The sequence below is a fragment of the Lithobates pipiens genome, unplaced genomic scaffold (genome assembly GCF_037356315.1).
Source record: "Lithobates pipiens isolate NorthernLeopardFrog02 unplaced genomic scaffold, aLitPip1_a1.2 Scaffold_16, whole genome shotgun sequence".
Taxonomy (NCBI): Eukaryota; Metazoa; Chordata; class Amphibia; order Anura; family Ranidae; genus Lithobates; species Lithobates pipiens.
The window spans coordinates 467,093,009-467,112,736 of record NW_027507748.1 but is presented as its reverse complement, the minus strand read 5'-3'; positions in this window follow the sequence as shown (position 1 = coordinate 467,112,736).

Sequence of the window (19,728 nt, the reverse complement as noted above, 5' to 3'; positions counted from 1 at the left end):
CTATGAACTTCCTTATTCTAGTCTGGTCGTACGCCATCACATTCAAATCCATCAGACTTTGGTGTGCTTGTGTGTGGCCAAGTCCATTCGTTCCGAAAGTCCGTCGGAACTTCGCTGAAAGTCCATCAGGAAGACCGTCGGACCTAGTCCGTCGAAAAGTCTGGTCATGTGTACACAGTATAAGAAGACGCCCCAGGCGCTATATTGAAAGAAAATTTTCATTTTTATGCTTTCACTTTAAGCATAAATAAATCAATGCTTTTTTTAAAATTACATTTTTTACAAACTTTTTTTCATTGATACACATCCTCCAGGGCAGTATCCAGACCCCCCATAACCATCGTATACCAACTTACTTGCATATAAGCCTTAAAAATGGGCACTTTAGATTTTCATGTTCGGGTCCCATAGACTTCAATGGGGTTGGTTATTCAAGCCTGAACTTTCACAATGTTTGAAAGTTCTGGTGCAACCGAACTGGGGATCATTCGGCCCATTCCTAGTGGTTGGTGAGTTTAGTAGATAAGGAAATTTTGTGCGTAAACACCTATACTATGCACCACACTGAATATGATGAGATTGATATACTAATGGCAAATAGACTGTTTGAATCACAAAGAAATGTTCACATTGTAGGGGAATTTCTCCATAATTAGTGAATAAAGTGAAGCTGCTCTTATGTTCAAGCAAAAATACAGTTATTTTAATTTTCCTTGCATGTGATTAGGAATTCTTTGCAAAGTGGATTTTCACCACTGTCACTAAGTTAAGGGAAAATTCTTTTGCAAAGTGGAAATTCCCTTGGCGTGTGAACAATCTATTTTCCTTTAGTTAATCAACCCCAATAGCTTATATTATAGCCATATATACATGTTGACATGAACTTCAGGAGACTGACGGGCAGTCACGTGAGAGCCGAGCAGTGCTCTGAAATAGAGTATTAGGCAGCATATTTTTTATAAATCACATACACTAGGGAGCATCATGTTATCTAACACTATAGTAAGTGGCTTTACAATCACTTTAATTGCATTATGATACCAGTATAACAAAGTCAATATTCAGAACTAAATGGTTAGAGTATCAAACCGCATAAGTTATCGAACTTCCAGCTGCTTCATCTCTTTAACCTCCCAACTATTAACAGAATGAGTACTGACAATAAGTTTGAACATCTGCACTAATACATTACCAGTGAGTTTGTACGTTTTATTGGCTAGCAGGAGGTGTGAAGGGGGGAAAGAACTGAAATCCTTCAAGTGTGTGGTTTATACATTTAAGTCCTTAGTATAAACAAAAACTTCAGCTATGTTTTATTAGGAAAATCAAGAGACATAATTTATGGCACTGCCAGTAACAGGATTGCAAGCCAAGTGAGTGATTATTTTTATTGAGAGATGATTAAACTAAAGCACTACTGTAAGTTAAGGCATTACTCTCAGTTTGTTTTAGGGCTTTCACAAAAAATCGTATAATATTACAAGAAAATATGTTACTTATTTCAAATTAATGAGAAAGAAAAAATATAAAAAGAATGTAGACACAGAATTTAGCTCCACAGGCTGACATTTAAAAAAAAAGAAGCTGTATTAGAAAATGTAAAAGAAAGATCACTGGTGTGTTTTTGTTTAAAATGCTTTTGGCTATATTAATTAAATCCCACTAACTTGGTGTAAATTGCAGTAACAAATGGTGACAGAGTTAGCACTTTGGGCTTAAATCAATATGTTCTATTGTGTGATCAATCAGTTTCAAGCATATTAGGCTAGGGTTTTATACCTATTAAATTAGGTTTCTGTTTGACTCTGGAAACAAATGTTTCACACTCAGCACCTATTATATTTTAAAATCGTATTGAAAACTTTCCTTGTTCCTGAAAAATAGTTTGCCTTTAGATATAAAGTTATTGACTCTGCACCTAAATAAACACTGCATTATTTTAATTCCCGGCAATATTTATAAATAATAGGGAATAACTTCCTGTCACAGGTAGGGATGACCATTTTTAGAATCACTGATGTTTTACTGTTTAATTCTCCCAAGTATTAACAATAGATTTGTCTGGTCTAAACTACCCTATTTCTCTCTCTCTCTCTCTCTCTCTCTCTCTCTCTCTCTCTCTCTCTCTCTCTCTCTCTCTCTCTCTCTCTCTCTCTCTCTCTCTCTCTCTCTCTCTCTCTCTCTCTCTCTCTCTCTCTCTCTCTCTCTCTCTCTCTCTCTCTCTATATATATATATATATATATATATATATATATATATATATATATATATATATATATATATATATATATATATATATATATATACAGGGGTCAAGTCCTGGGTAAAAAAAGTGTGGGAACGCCCACCCAAGATCCACTCCCCACCAAAAAAAAAAAAATGATACGCTCATATGCACAAACGCTTCAAAAGTGGTATTTTTCATCCAATTTTCGTATTGTGTGTATGAAGCTTAACTGTTAGTACATAAAAAATAATCCTCAATAAACATAAATACGATAATTCTCTAAATAATCAGCATTCATTCAATTGTGCTTCCATGCAAATGTGAACATCATGTTCTGATCTTTATTGGCAAATTTTATTTTGTATATAGCGAGTTTATGTGGGGAGTTTACACTTTTCATTGAACTGAGTTTGGATAACACAGGGTTAAATGGAAAGGTCATAAATAAACTGCACATTATCTGGACAGAATGCTTGGGGAGATAGTGATGTGTTCCTGCTTAGGAGATGTATGTTAGCTTGGGGGCTGCAAACTCTGCAGGGCTCCAACACACACTCGCCCCTATTGCAACCCTTCACATATTTCCACATAAACTTCCCTTCTGGCATTAAACTTTGCCATGTATTGTGCTCAGCTTACTACCCCAAACTGATGTTCCTCCCTCAGCTCACCTTTCTCCCTGCATGTCCTGTGAGCAGAATAGCTGTGCTCCTCCTCTGGTTTTCTCATCATATGGCACTGAAGATAGAGGAGGGGGGGATTCAGCGGGACACACAGAGCAAGTATGCAGGAGACTGGGGGGTGGGAGATGAAGAGACAGAAAATCAAGAGGGGCCGGAGAGGAGGAGTGCATCACTAGAGGTCTGACTAAATACAATCTCTTAGCAGCAGGGACCTGATCTACCCGTCAGCTAGCTGTGATTGACAGGTAGATCAAAGCGGAAGCTGTCATGGGGCTCTGCCACACAGCTCACATACTTCAAAGTCTTGCAGGACATGGCTGCTGATGGGAACAGAGTTCCTGTTGTGTAAAAAGTGCAGGAACTCCGTTCCCATGCGTTCCCGCAGGACTTGAGCCCTGTATATATATCTCTCTCTCTCTCTCTCTCTCTCTCTATATTATATATATATATATATATACACACTATATAACAGTGGAGCTAAAACAATGGACTCGGGAGAGGGCATCTGCATTTTGATGCAGTCTTCTGGGCCTATGCTCCACTACAAATTTAAATTTCTAAAGTGCCAGGAACCAACGAGTAATCCTGGCATTAGTCCCTTTACCTTGTCTCATCCATGTTAAAGGGGCCTGGTCAAAAATCAGCCTAAACTTCCACCCCAAGAGGTAATATCTGAGGGATTCCAGAGCCCACTTAATGGTCAGACACTTTTGTTCAATTATGGCGTTGGTTTTCTCCGTGGTAGCCTTAGTTAACGGAATTTGTCAATACTACTTGGTAAGGTCTAATGTATTTATATACCTGGCTAGACCTAGTCTCTCAATAAGCCCATCTACCTGGAGCATCCGGTAGGCATCAAACCGTGAAACTTCATTTAGTTTACGGAAATCATTGCAGAATCGCAGTCCCAACACAACCGGGCTCGACCACTCACTCTAACATCTTCTTCACTTCCTCTGAAATGGCCTTCGTTTGAGCCTTTGGGATGCGGTAGGGCCGGACAAAAACTTTGACTCCTGGTTCTGTCATAATATTATGCTCTATGACGCTAGTTAGCCCTGGCAAGTCTGAAAATGTTTCTTTATTTCTCAGCAAGTACTCCTTTGCCTGCTGACTTTGGATTTTAGACAGGGTATTGGCTACTTGGACACTCTCCACTCCAACCCGAGGCTCGAGTCTTGCACGAGCCAGGGAGGTCACGGTTTCCTGTCTGTCCAGGGCTTTAATAAGTTTACATGATTTTTCTGATACGGTCTCCTCTTGCCTGGCTGGTGGACTCTATAATTTACCTCTCCCACTTTTTCCACAACTTCAAAGGGGCCTTGCCATCTGGCCAATAATTTACTTTCCACAGTGGGAATCAACACCGCTACTCGATCCCCCACTTGGAAGTGCCTTTTTATAACAGCCCTATTATAGACCCGTCGTTGAACCTCCTGGGCTTTTTACAAATGTTATCTGACTAGTGGCATCATGGTTAGGATTCTTTCCTGCATTTGGGAGACATATTCAAGAACACTCTTATGCTGAATAGGTTCACTTTCCCATTCTTCTTTAACAAAGTCCAGTAGTCTGTGAGGTCTCCGCCCATATATCAACTCAAAGTTCGAAAACCCAGTGGGGGCCCGGGGCACTTCCCGGATAACAAACAGGAGAGCTGGTAACAGGCAGTCCCAGTCATTTCCATCCCTTTATACCACTCTCTTGAGTATAGATTTAAGGGTCTTATTAAAGCGCTCTACCAGCCCGTCCGTTTGGGGATGGTAGACTGTTGTGCGCAGCTGTTTAATCTGGAACAACTTGCATACATCGGCCATAACACTTGACATAAATGGGGTACCCTGGTCCATAAGTATTTCCTTGGGAAAATCAGTCCGTGTAAAAAAATGGAATAATTCCCAGGCAATAGCCTTAGAGGAGGTATTACGCAGGGGTAGCACCTCAGGATATCAGGTGGCACAGTTGAGGATCACCAGTATGTAGGTGTGACCTTGAGCTGACTTTACCAAGGGACCCACTATATCCATGGCTATCCTCTCGAAAGGGACCTCAATTATGGGCAGATAGTCCAAAGGGCTTCGGAAGTGAGTCACCAAAGCAGTCAACTGACAGGTGGGACAAGAGGTACAGTATTTTTTTACCTCTGCTTTCAGACCTGGCCAGTAAAACCGGTCGGTGATCCGTGCCTCTGTCTTCTCAACTCCCAGGTGTCCCCCTAACACATTGCCATGGGTCAGGTCCAGAATCTTTCGCCTATACAGTTGGGGTACCAATAATTGTTCTACCACATTTTCTCTCACTTTGGTAACCCGATAAAGCAATTAATTACATATTATGAAGTGTGGCCACCACTCATTAGCACCTGGCTCTTGCGGAACCCCATTTACTACTACTGGGTAGTACCAAATGCCCCACGGGGAACACCAAAATCCGGCAGGGCATGGGTAGAGGCCACTTCCTCATCCTCTTCCCCCAGCATTACCTGAAATGGGGAAGGTTCCCCCCCCCTCGGTGTTCAGTTAGGTCTGTTATCCACACATGTTGACATCCTTAATAGTATCAGCACTACTTTCATTACCATTAACCAAATTATTAGCATTTTCATCATCTGGATCCACATTAAGAACAGTTGGCATATTGGGGTTATACCCCTCAACAGCAGGAACAGAGGGACTAGTTTCTCCCCAGTCTCTGGATCATTCAGGTATTTCTCCTTGTCCCCACAGTTTTGCAAATAAGTCTCGTCCTATTATAACATCATGTACCAAGTTCTTTACCACCCCCACCTCTTGAGTACTAGTGCCTAATGCTATGGAGATGGACACCGAGATGAGAGGGTACTCTCTAGTGTCCCTGTGAATGCACACAACCCGTAAAGTTTTGCTTAACGAACCTATCTTCCCAATTACTCTAGGGTGAACCAGGGTTACCATGCTTCCGGAGTCCAACAAAGCCCGGGCAGGGAGGTCGTTCACTTGGACTTTACACCCAAATTTCCCCTCACCGAGATCGAGATATGTGGTGCATACTTAATGGGCATAAAAAGACCCCCTCTGGAGAACCCTGTATTCGATGCGCTCCTCTTGCAGTGGGCAGTGTGCCTGGGTATGACCCCAGGAATGACAATCCCCTCCTCTCTGAACAGGAACAGAATGCTGAGGAGGTACTGGGAGTAACCCTTGGCCTTCCTGTTTGCTCCAGGGCTCCATGGGACATCCCTTCTAAGGGCAGCAGTTGATCGAACAGGCCGGGGCAGACTGGGCCCTTGGCGTTTGGTAAGGCTGAGCAGATCCTCCACCATTGTTCCACCATCTCGACAACTGTTTTGGGATCTCCATGGCTGACCCACCATTGAAGGTTGTCTGGCAGGGACCTCAGGTATCGGTCCAGTACGACCCACTCCACGATTTGGGGCCTGACAAAACCTGGGGCTACAGCCATTTTTTTTACTAGTTACACCAGGTCATGCATTTCAGACCGGGTGGCCGCTCTGGACATTTCTTGCATTGGTGCTGGTGCCGGGAATGGCTGTAGTCATCCCCAGACAAGCCATCTGTCAGAGAACTCACAAAGCAAACACCCGTCTCTGTGCAGCAGCTGCTAACGTTCATTAATGCCAATGTGCATGCACGTAACCTTAGCCAGAAACAAATGAGATCCAGAGTGGGCATGCACAATGACACCTCCATGCGAACGCACTAATATGCACCTGTGTATGCTAACGCGCTTGCATGCACATGCGAACACACGTACGCTGTCACCAATCCTGGCACATGGCACCTTCTATAAACAGAGAGTCTGCTTAGCATCAGTGCTGGATTGTCTTCAGCTTATCCCTGTGTTCCTGTTGTTACTCTGTCTGATTGACGGTGTTCCTAAAAACCCAACTATCTTTTGACCATTCTCTTGGATTTCACCTGCCTGCTGAATCTGCCTCTACCTACAATATTGACCTTGGCTTGGACTTATGACTACGGCTCTGCGTTCTGATTCTGTACCCCGCTGCCAGTCTGTTGCCAACCTCTGCCTGTTCCTGACTATGGTTTTGCCTTCTGATTCTGTACTGCCTGATGCCAACCCTCATCATTTTGGGCTCCGCTGTAAGGTATGTGACACCATCATTTCTGTCTTTAGTTTTTGATTGTCTTTAGTGTCATCTGGTGGCAGGTCAAAGTAGGCCTTTTGAGGATCTCTGGTTAGGAAAGGAGCAATGAGGCTGGCCCTCTGGGGCTGAAGCCACCCTACTCTCTCTGCCGTCCTTTCAAATGTAGCAAGAAATGCCTCTACATCATCACTCAGGGACAATTCCTGCTGAAAATGTCTCACCACATGGTCACCTGGTTGCCAGGGGCAACATCAGCTTGCTCACGCCCCTGAGAAATCTGTTGTACTGCTTCTTTTAAGGCAGTCACCTGACCCTGCATAACCCCTTGCTGGGTCGCTAGTTGTGCTGCCAACTGGGCCACCATCAGAATTTCTTGCTGCAGAGCCAGCGTCTCTTTGTGGTGAGCTTGTTGTACCTCCAGCTGGGTTGCTAAGCTGATTAGCTTCCTCATGGTGAGTCTGCACTAGCATATTAGCCAGGGACAGTTGTTTAATTAGCTCCTCCATTGCTTCAGCTTTCAGGGTTTGTGCATCTTTAACCTAGGACATAAATCCAATGTACTGTCCCTTTAAATGTCCTGCCCAAATTATTCAGTTGTAAAGTTCAGGGCAACCAGCTTGATCACAGGACACAGGCTTTTCAGTCAAAAGGAGGTTTATTAAACTTGAATAGCTTCACAGCAGCAAAACCAAAGGAAATAACAGTCCCGCCAACTTGCAGAGCTCAAAACTGCTGTCGCAGTTAAACAGTACTTGATTTGAATCAAAGGTAACTTTCCCTGCTAGTAGATTTCCAGGCAGGGCACTGTCATGTGCATTCACAGCTATTCATTGTCCACTGTCCACAATTCCCCATCCACCAATGCCATAGTGTTATGCCTTGTAAACACGGTCGGACATTCCGACAACAAAATCCGTCGTATTTTTTACTAAATGGATTTTGTCCTAAACTGGTGTTGCATACACACGGTCGGACAAAGTTGTCAGAAAATCCGATCGTTCGGAGTGTGATGACGTTTGTTTGTTACGATGGGACTACGTTGAGGCTAGTAGTCAATAGCTTTGGTCTCGTAATTTGATATGAGTTTGCGTGGCACTTTGTCCAATTGGAATTCTCTACAAACGATCGGAAAAAGTCAGATCGGATTTTTTTGTCGGAAAATTTGAGATCCTGCTCTCAAATTTTTTCCATCTGAATTTTCGACGGAAAAAGTCCAATAGAGCCCATACAAGATCGGATTTTCCGACAATATAATCCGATCGGACCTTTTTCCGTCTGAATTTCCGACCGTGTGTACAAGGCATTAGTGTGTTGGGGAAGCTTTAGTTAGAGGATAAGAAGACCTTACACTGTAGAGAGAGAGTTTACTTAGGTGCATCTTGTATGTTAAAAGGTTTTTATTCAAACCTAAAAATCCTTATAGGGATTTTATAGGGACTCCCTACTTTTGTTTTGTTTTTATTGGGGTCTTCTGTTCTTAATTTTATCTATTTAGAGATCATTTTGAGTGCAAAGCTACTGTTCAATCCATTACTAAGAAGCAAGGTTTTCATTATATATATATATATATATATATATATATATATATATATATATATATATATATATATATATATATATTATACAGGATTTATATAGCACCAACAGTTTACACAGCACTTTACAACTTGAGGGTAGACAGTACAAATACAATACAATTGAATACAGTAGGAATCAGAGGGCCCTGCACCTTAGGATCTTATAATCCAAGAGGGAAGGTCAAGATATACAAGAGGTAATAGCTGTGGGAGATGTGCTGATGGAGAAAATAAATGTACAGTTGTTAGGTGGGGGCCAGATAGGCTTCTCTGAAGAGATGGATTTTCGGGGATTGTCTGAAAGTGGACAAAGTAGGAGAAAGTCGGACAGATTGGGGTAGAGCATTCCAGAGGATGGGAGAGGCTCTGGAGATGTCCTGGAGGCGAGCATGGGATGAGGTGACAAGGGAGTTAGAGAGCAGGAGGTTTTGGGAGGAGCAAACAGAATTATTAGGTTGGTATTTTGAGACTAGGTTAGTGATGTAGCTGGGGGCCAGGTTGTGGATGGCTTTGTAGGTTATTGTTAGTATCTTGAATTTCATTTGTCAGTTGAATGGCAGCCAATTGGGGGACTGGCAGAGGGGTATAGCAGGCGCTGAGTGTTTTTTGAGGTAGATAAGCCTGGCAGCAGCATTTATGATGGACTGAAGTGGGAATAGCCTATTTAGAGGTAAGCCAATGAGGAAGGAGTTGCAGCAGTCAAGGCGATAGATAACCAGAGGGGATCAGAAGTTTTGTGGTGACATTGGAAGGGCTTATCTTGGAAATGTTGCAGAGGTTGAGGCGGCAAATTTTGGATAGAGATAGGATGTGGGCCCAAAAAGTTTGTTCGGAGTCCAGGATTACACCTAGGACCATGGCGTGGGGGGGGGGGAATGACAAGTTGATAGTTATTGTTTTTAAAACTTTTTTTTGCATTGATACATGTCCCCTGGGACAAAACCTTGGTCCCCAAACACTTTTTATGACAATACCATGCATATAAGCCTTAAAAATGATCACTTTTGATTTTTAAAGGGTGTTCCGCGGCTTATGAATTTGCGAACAGTCGAATACCTGATGTTCAAGTTAAACTTATGGGCTCATCCCTATCAAACTCTAATCAAGAAGTGGAAAATGAGGGGTTCTGTTGAAACCAAACCACGGTCAGGTATACCAACTAAAAATTCAGCCACAACTGCCAGGAAAATAGTTTGGGATGAAAAGAAAAATCCACAACTTCAAGTGAAATACAGGACTCTCTGAAAACATGTGGTGTGGCTGTTGTTTTAAGATATACAATAAGGAGGCACTTGAAGAAAGATGAACTGCATGGTCAAAACACCAGAAAAAAGCCATTACTATGCAAATGCCACAAAGTATCCCACTTACAATAAGCCAAACAGCACAGAGACAAGCCTCAAACCTTCTGGCACAAAGTCATTTGAAGTGATAAGACCAAAATTGAGCTTTTTGGCCACAACCATAAATGGTAGATTTTGAGAGGAGTCAACAAGGCCTATGATGAAAGGTACACCATTCCTACTGTGAAACATGGAGGTGGATCACTGATGTTTTGGGGATGTGTGAGCTACAAAGGCACAGGAAATTTGGTCAAAATTGATGGCAAGATAAATGCAATATGTTATCAAAATATACTGGTGGAACATTTGCATTTATTATCCAGAAAGCGGCGCCTGGGTTGTACTTGGACATTCCAACATGACAATGATCCAAAACACAAGGCGAAGTAGACCTGTCTTTGGCTACAACAGAATAAAGTGAAGGTTCTGGAGTGGCCATCTCAGTCTCCTGACCTCAATATCATTGAGCCAGTCTGGGGAGATCTGAAATGTGCAGTCCATGCAAGACAGCCCAAGAATTTACAGGAACTGGAGGCTTTTTGCCAAGAGGAATGCTCAGCTTTACCATCTAAGAAGATAAAGAGCCTCATCCACAAATACTACAAAAGACTTCAAGCTGTCATTGATGTTAAAGGGGGCAATAAACACTATTAAAGCGGTTGTAAACCCACTGATGTGTTTTTTTTTTTCCACCTGCAAAGGAAAAGGCATAATGAGCTAGTATGCACCGCATACTAGCTCATTATGAAATACTTACCTTAGAACGAGGCCCGACATCTGGCCCGATCCACACCGAGGGAGCTGACATGTTCCCTCTGCGTTTCTTCTGGGTATCATGGCTCTGGTGCTGTGAGTGGCCGGAGCGGCGATATGGTCACTCCCGCGCATGCGCGCAGGAGATTTCTTCCCGGCAGTGTCCGGCGCCTGCCGGGCTTTCAGCCGAGAATCCCCTGTGCGCAATGCACCACTGCAGTTAGCCTTATTATAGGCTTTCCTGTGGGTAAAAGTCCCAAAAATGACTATACAACCGCTTTAAGAACTGGGATAGATAAAATTTTGATCAGGGTAATTTGGGTAGTTTCTGTTGCAATTATGATTTAAAAAGAGTAAACACAGTTGATTGATAATGAATGGCTTCAGCCAAACACTAACTATGAGTGAAAGAAAAGTTGTTGTGCTATCATTCATATTCTCTGTAAAATGGCCAAGAAATCAATACAGTGTAATTGTATTACAATGTAATAAATACAATTGTTAATTAACAAGGGACACCAGCATATTTGTATCTTTGATCTTAAAAACTATGGGATAATGGTGTTGTGGTAACTTGCACCAAAATAAAAAAAAGCATAATAATAATATTATGCTTGATATATCTAGAAAAAAAGCCTTTGAAAATTTGCAACGGTCCAGACTCCTGCTCTAATCCAACCCATCTCTTCTGTACCACCCAAACTTCCCCTGCCTCCTGAAACATTTGGTGGTGATACTGGGGACTGCAGAGGCTTTTTAAATGTTAACCATTTGCATTTCCACAACAACCCTGGGACTTTTAACACTTTGTCTGCCAAAGTGACTTTTGTAATTTCCTTGTTAAAGGGGAAGGCCCTGGCCTGGGTCTCTCCTTACCTGGAACGCATTTATCCTGTGCTGCTAGACGCTGAAAAATTTCTGGCTTCTCTCCAGACTTTTCACTTCTAGACATACAACAAGGTACCAGGTCTGTGGCACAATATGCTACTGAGTTCTGTACCCTGGCTGCTGAGATTAATTGGGACTCTAGGGCATTATGTGCAGCCTTCCGAAAAGGTCTTACAGATCACATCAAGGATGAATTAGTCTATAAGGATTTCCCTGTATCATGAAAGGTGCCAAGAGAGACTTAGAACTTGCAAGTTTCCTAGGCCAGTTTACCGTTTGGCCCCTAACTTCCAAGCACCACCTCAGCCAGAACCTGAAATCTCAGTTGAACCCCAGGCACCTGTGGAACCCATGGAAGTAAGTCGTCTCCACCTAACTGAGTCGGAGAAACAAAGGAGGCGTGCTTTGGGTCTATGCCTGTACTGTGGACTTAAAGGACATTTGTTATCTGTCTGCCCTTCCCATCCAGTAAAAAGCAGGGTCTAACTAGTGTTGGAGGAGCTGGGTTAGACCTTACAGGTATATTCTCCAAGACCAAGATTACCATTCCCACAATTATCCATTTACCCTCTAAACTTGTCTCCTGTGAGGCTTTTGTGGATTCTGGAGCCACTGGCATATTCTTGGATAACACTTTTGCTAAAGAAAACAAAATCCCATTTGTTCCAAAGTCTAGACCCCTGAACATCTCCACCCTGAATTCACGACAATATTGTAAGTGCAATGTTTGTTGTTTTTAACTACTAAATGTTTTTAAAGTATTACACTATGGAAGCTTTTCTACCCTTACATGGGGATATGTGAGTGCCATCTGTATTGGTGGATACCTGGAAGGGAGTGTCTGGGAACATCCAAGCTATCCAAGCACAGAGACCTGGGGCTGGGGAAAAAGCCACAGGCATTTGTGATTTCCCTAAATAAGAAATCTTGAAAGCTGGTAAGCGGCAGTAATAACATTGGTGGATGATCTGTCCTGCTATACCCTGTCACATATTCCTGGGTGTCATTATTACATGTCACCAATGTTTAGAGAGTTGTGGAATCTTCATGGTAAACTGTCACTTTTGAACCATATCCCTTGTGGAACCTCTTGTTTATAATCCATTGCAGTGAATTGGACATTTGGAGAACTTTTGCAGCCTTCATTGTTTTTACATTTTTTTGCACACTTCAGCTTCACTTTTTGATGCAATGCTGGATTATAAGGAGAATCTATATCTATAGTATGTTTAATATATTGCTTTTTGGTCATTTTAATTGTTTTCACATCAATTATTTGATATTACTCTCTGAGTGACATTAGGACAGCGCAGTAAAATATTTTTTTCATTTCAACATTATGTCGATGCCTTACACTCAAACTAGTCTGAGTATTTGCCTTTGGCTGAGTTCACCATTAATTCCTGTTGGCACAGTGCTCTTCATACCACACCATTCTGCGCAGCCTCAGGCTATCACCCTCAGACTTTTCCCCTACTTCCGCCTTCTTCTGGTGTACCAGCAGCAGATCTGTGGGTGAAAAATATTCTGCTACATTGGAAATAGATTTGATTATTACTATGGAAGTCAGCATGCAAGTATGCGCTTTTTTCCAACAAACGAAGAGACCATATACCTCCATATGGGGTGGGATACAGAGTTTGGCTATCAACCAAATATGTGAGACTGAAACAACCTTCTACCAAATTGGGCCCTCGATTCATTGGTCCTTACAGAATTATTGCTCAAGTTGAATCAGTCTCCTATCATTTGAAATTGCCCTCTCTCTCCGCATTCACCCAGTATTCCACGTTTCCCTCCTCAAAAAGGCAATTTTCAATTGCTACTCCAGAACACAAAAGCTACCTCCTCCTGTTCTTGTTGATGGACAAAATGAGTTTGAAGTCTCTAATTCTTGATTCTAAAAGACAGGGTCTTGGCCTACAGTATCTGGTTCATTGGAAGGGATATCCCATCACAGACCGTTCCTGGGTCTCAGACAAAAATTTGCATGCTCCTGCTCTTATTCGAGACTTCCATGCCTCCTTTCTCACTAAGCCCCCCGATAGGCCCCCGGAGGGGGCCCTGTCATGAACCTGGGTGTATTTGAACCAGGATGTTCCTGGTCCCACAGCTGCAGTCTTACTTGTGCTACAGAGGAGCTCTGGAGTTATAGCTACATTCTCTTAGTTTGATGCATTACCTTGGACTCACTAGCCCCACCTGCTGCCAGCTGTGGACAATCTACAATCAAAGCAGCCCATAAATAGCAGCACTTCCTATCTCTCAGTGCCCATTTGTTTGGACTAGCTTCCTGGATGTTTTGAATGCTTGTGACGCTAAATACTGTATTTCAACTTCTGCCTGAATTCCTGACTACTCTCTAACCTGCTGATTTTGTACTTCACTGCCAGCTCGTGTATGACTTTTGCTTGCCTGATCAATTTCTGGATTTCAATTATGTACCGCTTTGCCTGATCTGTTACCCTCCTGATCTGCCTGGCTAAGTTTTTGCCTGAATCCTCAACAAGCTCCACTTCGGACGCTACCTATCACAGGTACCTTTAATGGTGTCCCCGTCCATGCTTGCCCGGTGGGAGCCAGGCTGCTCAGTTTCTGGCAAGTTTGGACAGAGAGCGTCCGCTGGGTGCTCTCCACCATAAAAACGGGGCATTTCTGGGAGTTTCTCTAGAAACCGAAGACAAACTTCATACCAACCGCTCTGCCCCCATGCTCCCTGAAAAAAAGGGGATTTTGCTTCAGTACATGAAAACACTACTACAACAGCGGGCAATAGAACCAGTGCCCCATAGGGATCGCTTCTCAGGAGTTTATTCACTGCTATTTTTGGTACACAAAAAGTCAGGAGACTGGAGGCCGGTGATCGACCTCAGGTGGCTGAACAACCATGTGAAGAAGGAACACTTCAAAATGAAATCATTACAGACCATCCTGAAGGTGATACAACCTGGAGACTGGCTCCTCTCTGTGGACTTTAAGGATGCATATTTACATGTGCCGGTCTCCCCAAGCTTCCAGAGGCTTCTGAGGTTTACAATCAGCCCTCCTCACTACTAATTTGTCTGCCTGCTCTTCGCATTGATGACCTTACCCAGGGTCTTTTCCAAGGTCCTGCTGTCAGTAGTGGTGCAGCTGAGGACATGCAGAATTCACATTCCTCATTACTTAGACGACATCCTGCTGTTGGACCAAGGCAGGGACAAGTTGTTGTCTCACTGTGACAGAGTCATCACAACCCTTCAACAGCTCGGGTGGTTCATAAGCTGGGAGAAGAGCCAGTTAGATCTTTCCTAGCTTCCGGTCTACCTGGGTGCAGAGCTGGACACAAAATACCTACCAGAAGGGAAAATTCCACCTATCTTAGAATGGGCAAATTCCGCAGGGCCAGCCAACTGTCTCCCCACCAGGACCTGCCTCCAGCTGTTGGGCACAATGATGTCAGTAACCCCCATGGTGAAATGGGCCCAGTGGCACACTCGTCTATTTCAGTATGGGTTCCTCCGGCAGTGGGACTCCCAAAATCTGTATCAGAACATGGTCTCACCCACGAAAGGAAATTGAGGCCAACAAGTTGGAACCGGGGAGGCGTATCAAGCTCTCCTGGTCTTTGCCCAGGTAATCCATTGGGGCTCAGTCATCCTAAAGATAGACAGCATAAGGGCCGTAGACTATATTAAGAAGCAGGGAGGCATGCAGAGTCTGTCACTCCTGGAAGAGGTGGAACCCATAATGAATTGGGCCCAAGAGAACATGCTTCACCACACAGCTGTATATATACCAGGACATGGCAATCTCCAGGCTGACTACCTATCCAGGACTACAGTGGACAACAACAAATGGTTCTTTCTGACACAAGTATTCAGGGAACTGGTAGCCTGGTCTTTTCTCCCAGAAATTTAGCTCTTTGCATCTCTGTTCAGGGCGAAGCTCCCAAGATTCTACACGAATTGGATTCATCCACGTTGCAACCCTGGTGAATGCTCTGACTGTGAAGTGGGACTTTCAAAGAGCTTACACTTTTCCCCTCATGCCATTACTACTCTTTCTGAACAGACTGAGACTGGAAGACATCACAGTACTGGCAGTGACCCCAGATCGCCAAAATGCCCATGTTATCCTTTACTCTTACACATAAGTGTCAGGGCACCTCAGATGTTACAGATGAGGCCAGATCTCCTAAAACAGGGCCCAGTTCTATATCCAGCGCCAGAGAAACTCAGGTTAATGAACTAGATATTGAAATATGTAGGTTCATAAACCTAGGGTTCTCCACGGAGGTGGTACAGACCCTCATGAAGGCCCACAAAAATAGCACAGTGTCTACAATAGAAGCTGGCAAAAGTTCCAAAAGTATGCACTCGGGATAGAAGTACACTCAAAGGCCAAGTGTCAGCCATGTCCACAGTCACAGGAATTCAGTGGGCCTCTAATGAACTAATCATCCAGTTCTTTAAGGCTGTAGTGAAACTAAGGCCTCCCAGAGCACCTACTCTTTCCAAGTGGGACCTGCCACTTAATTTCAAGGCCTCACCCAAGTTAGGCCAAGGAGTGTCACTGTGGGACTTGACAATAAAAGCATCCTTCCTAGTCGCAATAACCTCGGCCAGGAGGGTCTCAAAAATAGTGGCTCCCACATGTCCTTTGGGGCAGGTAGGGTCATTCTAAGGCCAATTCCAGACTCCATTCCTAATCTAGGCACCAAGTTTCACTCAAGTCAGGATATAGTGAAACCCACATATTTCCGGGAGGATGGACAAGAAATCAGCCCACTGGATGTGAACAGAACATTGAAAGTGTACCTTGAAGCAAACTCCAGCACCAAAATCTCAGACTCCCTGTTCGTAATTCCCAATAGAATAGGCAAGAGATATAAGGCCTCCAGCAGGGTCATCGCTGCCTGGATCATAAAGACAATTGCCATGGCATACAAGGATAATGGGTTGGCACCTCCAGAGAGAATAACGGCTCACTCCACAAGGGCGTTTCAACATTATGGGCAGCCGCATGTGGCATATCTCCAGAAGTCATATGCAAGGCAGCAACCTGGTCATCCATTCACATGTTTGTCTCTCACTACCTCATTGATCCACAGCTGAATTTGGCAAAACTATTATTTCTGTGGCCTAAACTAATTTAGCAGCATCCCACCCTTGTGTCTAGTTATTTCCCAGTGGTATCTGACATGGAGCTCTCAGGAAAACAAAAAAATGTATAACAAATACTTACCACAATTTTCCTTTCCTAAATAGCTCCATGTCAATACAGACTCCCACCCTATGGACAAAGTTCTAGTTATGCAATGCCATTCAGGATGTGGGGGTCAAATCTATGAGTTAGGTCCTGCTTGCATGGGGATGGGCAGGGCCTTACCTGGTGGAGGCTGACATGAAGCTTGTCAGGAAAGGAAAATTGCGGTAAGTATTTGATATACAATTTTCCATTTTGATCTTGTAATACAAATTGACCAGTCAAATATCTAGTAGCACAACCCCCTTTTATCCTTGCATATCAAAGCCCTCTTCTCTTCTGGAAGTGTCTAATTACTCTCTGTGATGGCAGAATAAAATATGGCAAATGCAATATATAATCATATAAGGAAAACAGGGTCTCTTTAAATATAACAACATTTGTATAAAATATTTATTAGAGAAATAATAAAATATGAAAAAATACTACAGTATTAGAAAGCATTTTGAAAAACCAATTTTAAAACTGAAAAAATGATCATGGTCATCATAATTAACATCCCTATTATCCAATACAACATTGGTATTTTATATATGTCATAAATAAAAATGATATCACAAGCAATATTTTGCTGTACATCTATAAGATGTTTTTGGTGGCACCAATATTTCAGAATTGTTATGGCCAGATATACATCAAATTCTTATTGGAGCTTGAAAGACCATCTCTTTAAATTACCTTTTTTGTCACTTAAAAATGGCCTGTCAAACATGCTGTCAGCAATGAAATTACTTACTCAACATTGGTGGTACTGTATATTGCTTAGCATACAATGCAGCACACATTCCTTAAGATGCCCAGGGAATCATTCATATGGACAGAATTATGAAATAATGGGATTTCCTTATAATCATTTTTTCAAGTTTATTTCATAGAAATATACTATAAATGTATGAGATGGAATACTAATTATAATACTATAACACAGTAAGGTTAATTGCTGTGTCAATAGCAAACATTATATTTATTTAATTTCAATAAAAAAGGCCATGCTTAATTTGTAAACTGTCATAGAGCATAATCATGAACATTAAATGTTCCTTTTAAATAAATAAATACAAACAACTGTCTATTAAGGAATACTTACTTAGTTACTTACTTTAGTTACTTAAAGATTCCATTGAACTGTATATGTTGCTGTGAATAGTTTTCACAGTAGTCAATTTCCAGAAAATGTGATCACAAAAGAGGAGTGCTAGGGTAGAAAAATACTTTCCTGTTTGCCCAGTATGGCCATCAAGTTCTGTTAAGACGTCTGTAATTGAGCGTGTCTTTAAAAAAAACTAAGGATAAATAGTTCATCCATCATGACCTGCCATCTGTCACAATCTGTCTCTTTTTATGACCCCAACTAAAGCAGTAATGGAAAAACATCTTGACATCAGCATTAAATCTACTGAAGATTAGTTCTTTAAAGTGATTGGAAAGGTAAAAGTTTTTTTTGTTTTTTTTTTAACCTTAATGCATTCTCTGCATTAGGGTAAAAAAACCTTTTAATGGTAGTACAGCTCCCAGCATGCCTCCAAATACTCACCTGAACCCAACTTGGATCCAGCACTGTGCACATCTTTAGAAGCTCTTCTCCCTGATCCCTTCTCTTGGAGGCTTGGCTGAAAGCAGCAGGAGCCTGTGTTTTCTGCTGCTGTCAATCAAAACAGGTCAGCAGAGTGTCGGGGGCAGGGCCAAGCTCAGCTGTATGTCTGAATAGATGCAAGCAGCCTGGCTCGAACACGCACGAGTGCCCCATAGGAAGCAGCTTCCTATGCGGGCACTCAGTGGGGGGGAGGAGCCAAGAGTGACGGCCGGGGTCCCAGAAGAGGAGGATCAGGGCTGCTCTGTATAAAACCATGGTAAGTATGGCATGTTTATTATTTTTTTAAAATAATAAAAATAATAATAAAAATAAAAGCCAAACATTTACAATCACTTTAAAGATTTAATAGAATATACAATATATACAAGGTGTGTCTTAAAAGTTTGGTAAATGGTCCAGTATCTCAACAGCAACCTGGGCCAGGTGTGTGCCCATGCACATCATTATCCTGAGATAGATAGGGATGAGCCAAACACCCCCTGTTCAGTTTGCATCCAGAAAATGCGAAAAGGCAAAGAATTTGTTTGAACACGCAGACACCGTTAGTCTATGGGACACGAACATGAATAATCAAAAGTGCTACTTTTAAAGGCTTATATGCATAGTATTGTCATAAAAAGTTTTTGGGGACCTGGGTCCTGCCCCAGAGGACATGTATCAATGCAAAAAAAAGTTTTAAAAACGTACGTTTTTCCAGGAGCAGTGATTTTAATAATGCTTAAATTGAAACAATAAAAGTGTAATATTCCTTTAAATTCCGTACCTGGGGAGTGTCTATATTATGCCTGTAAAGGGGCACATGTTTCCCGTGTTTAGAACAATCTGACAGCAAAATGATATTTCTAAAGGAAAAGAAGTACCGTATATACTCGAGTATAGGCCGACCCGAATATAAGCCGAGGCCCCCAATTTACCCCCAAAAAACTGGGAAACTTATTGACTCGTGTATAAGCCGAGGGTGAGACATGCCTGTCCATCCCTGTGTGTCCGTCCATCCCTGTGTGTCCGTCCATCCATCCCTGTGTGTGTCTGTCCATCCATCCCTGTGTGTGTGTCCATCCATCCCTGTGTGTGTGTCCATCCATCCCTGTGTGTGTGTCCATCCATCCCTGTGTGTGTGTCAATCCATCCCTGTGTGTGTGTCAATCCATCCCTGTGTGTGTGTCCATCCATCCCTGTGTGTGTGTGTGTGTGTCCATCCATCCCTGTGTGTGTGTCCATCCATCCCTGTGTGTGTGTCCATCCATCCCTGTGTGTGTGTGTGTGTGTCCATCCATCCCTGTGTGTGTGTGTCCATCCATCCCTTTGTG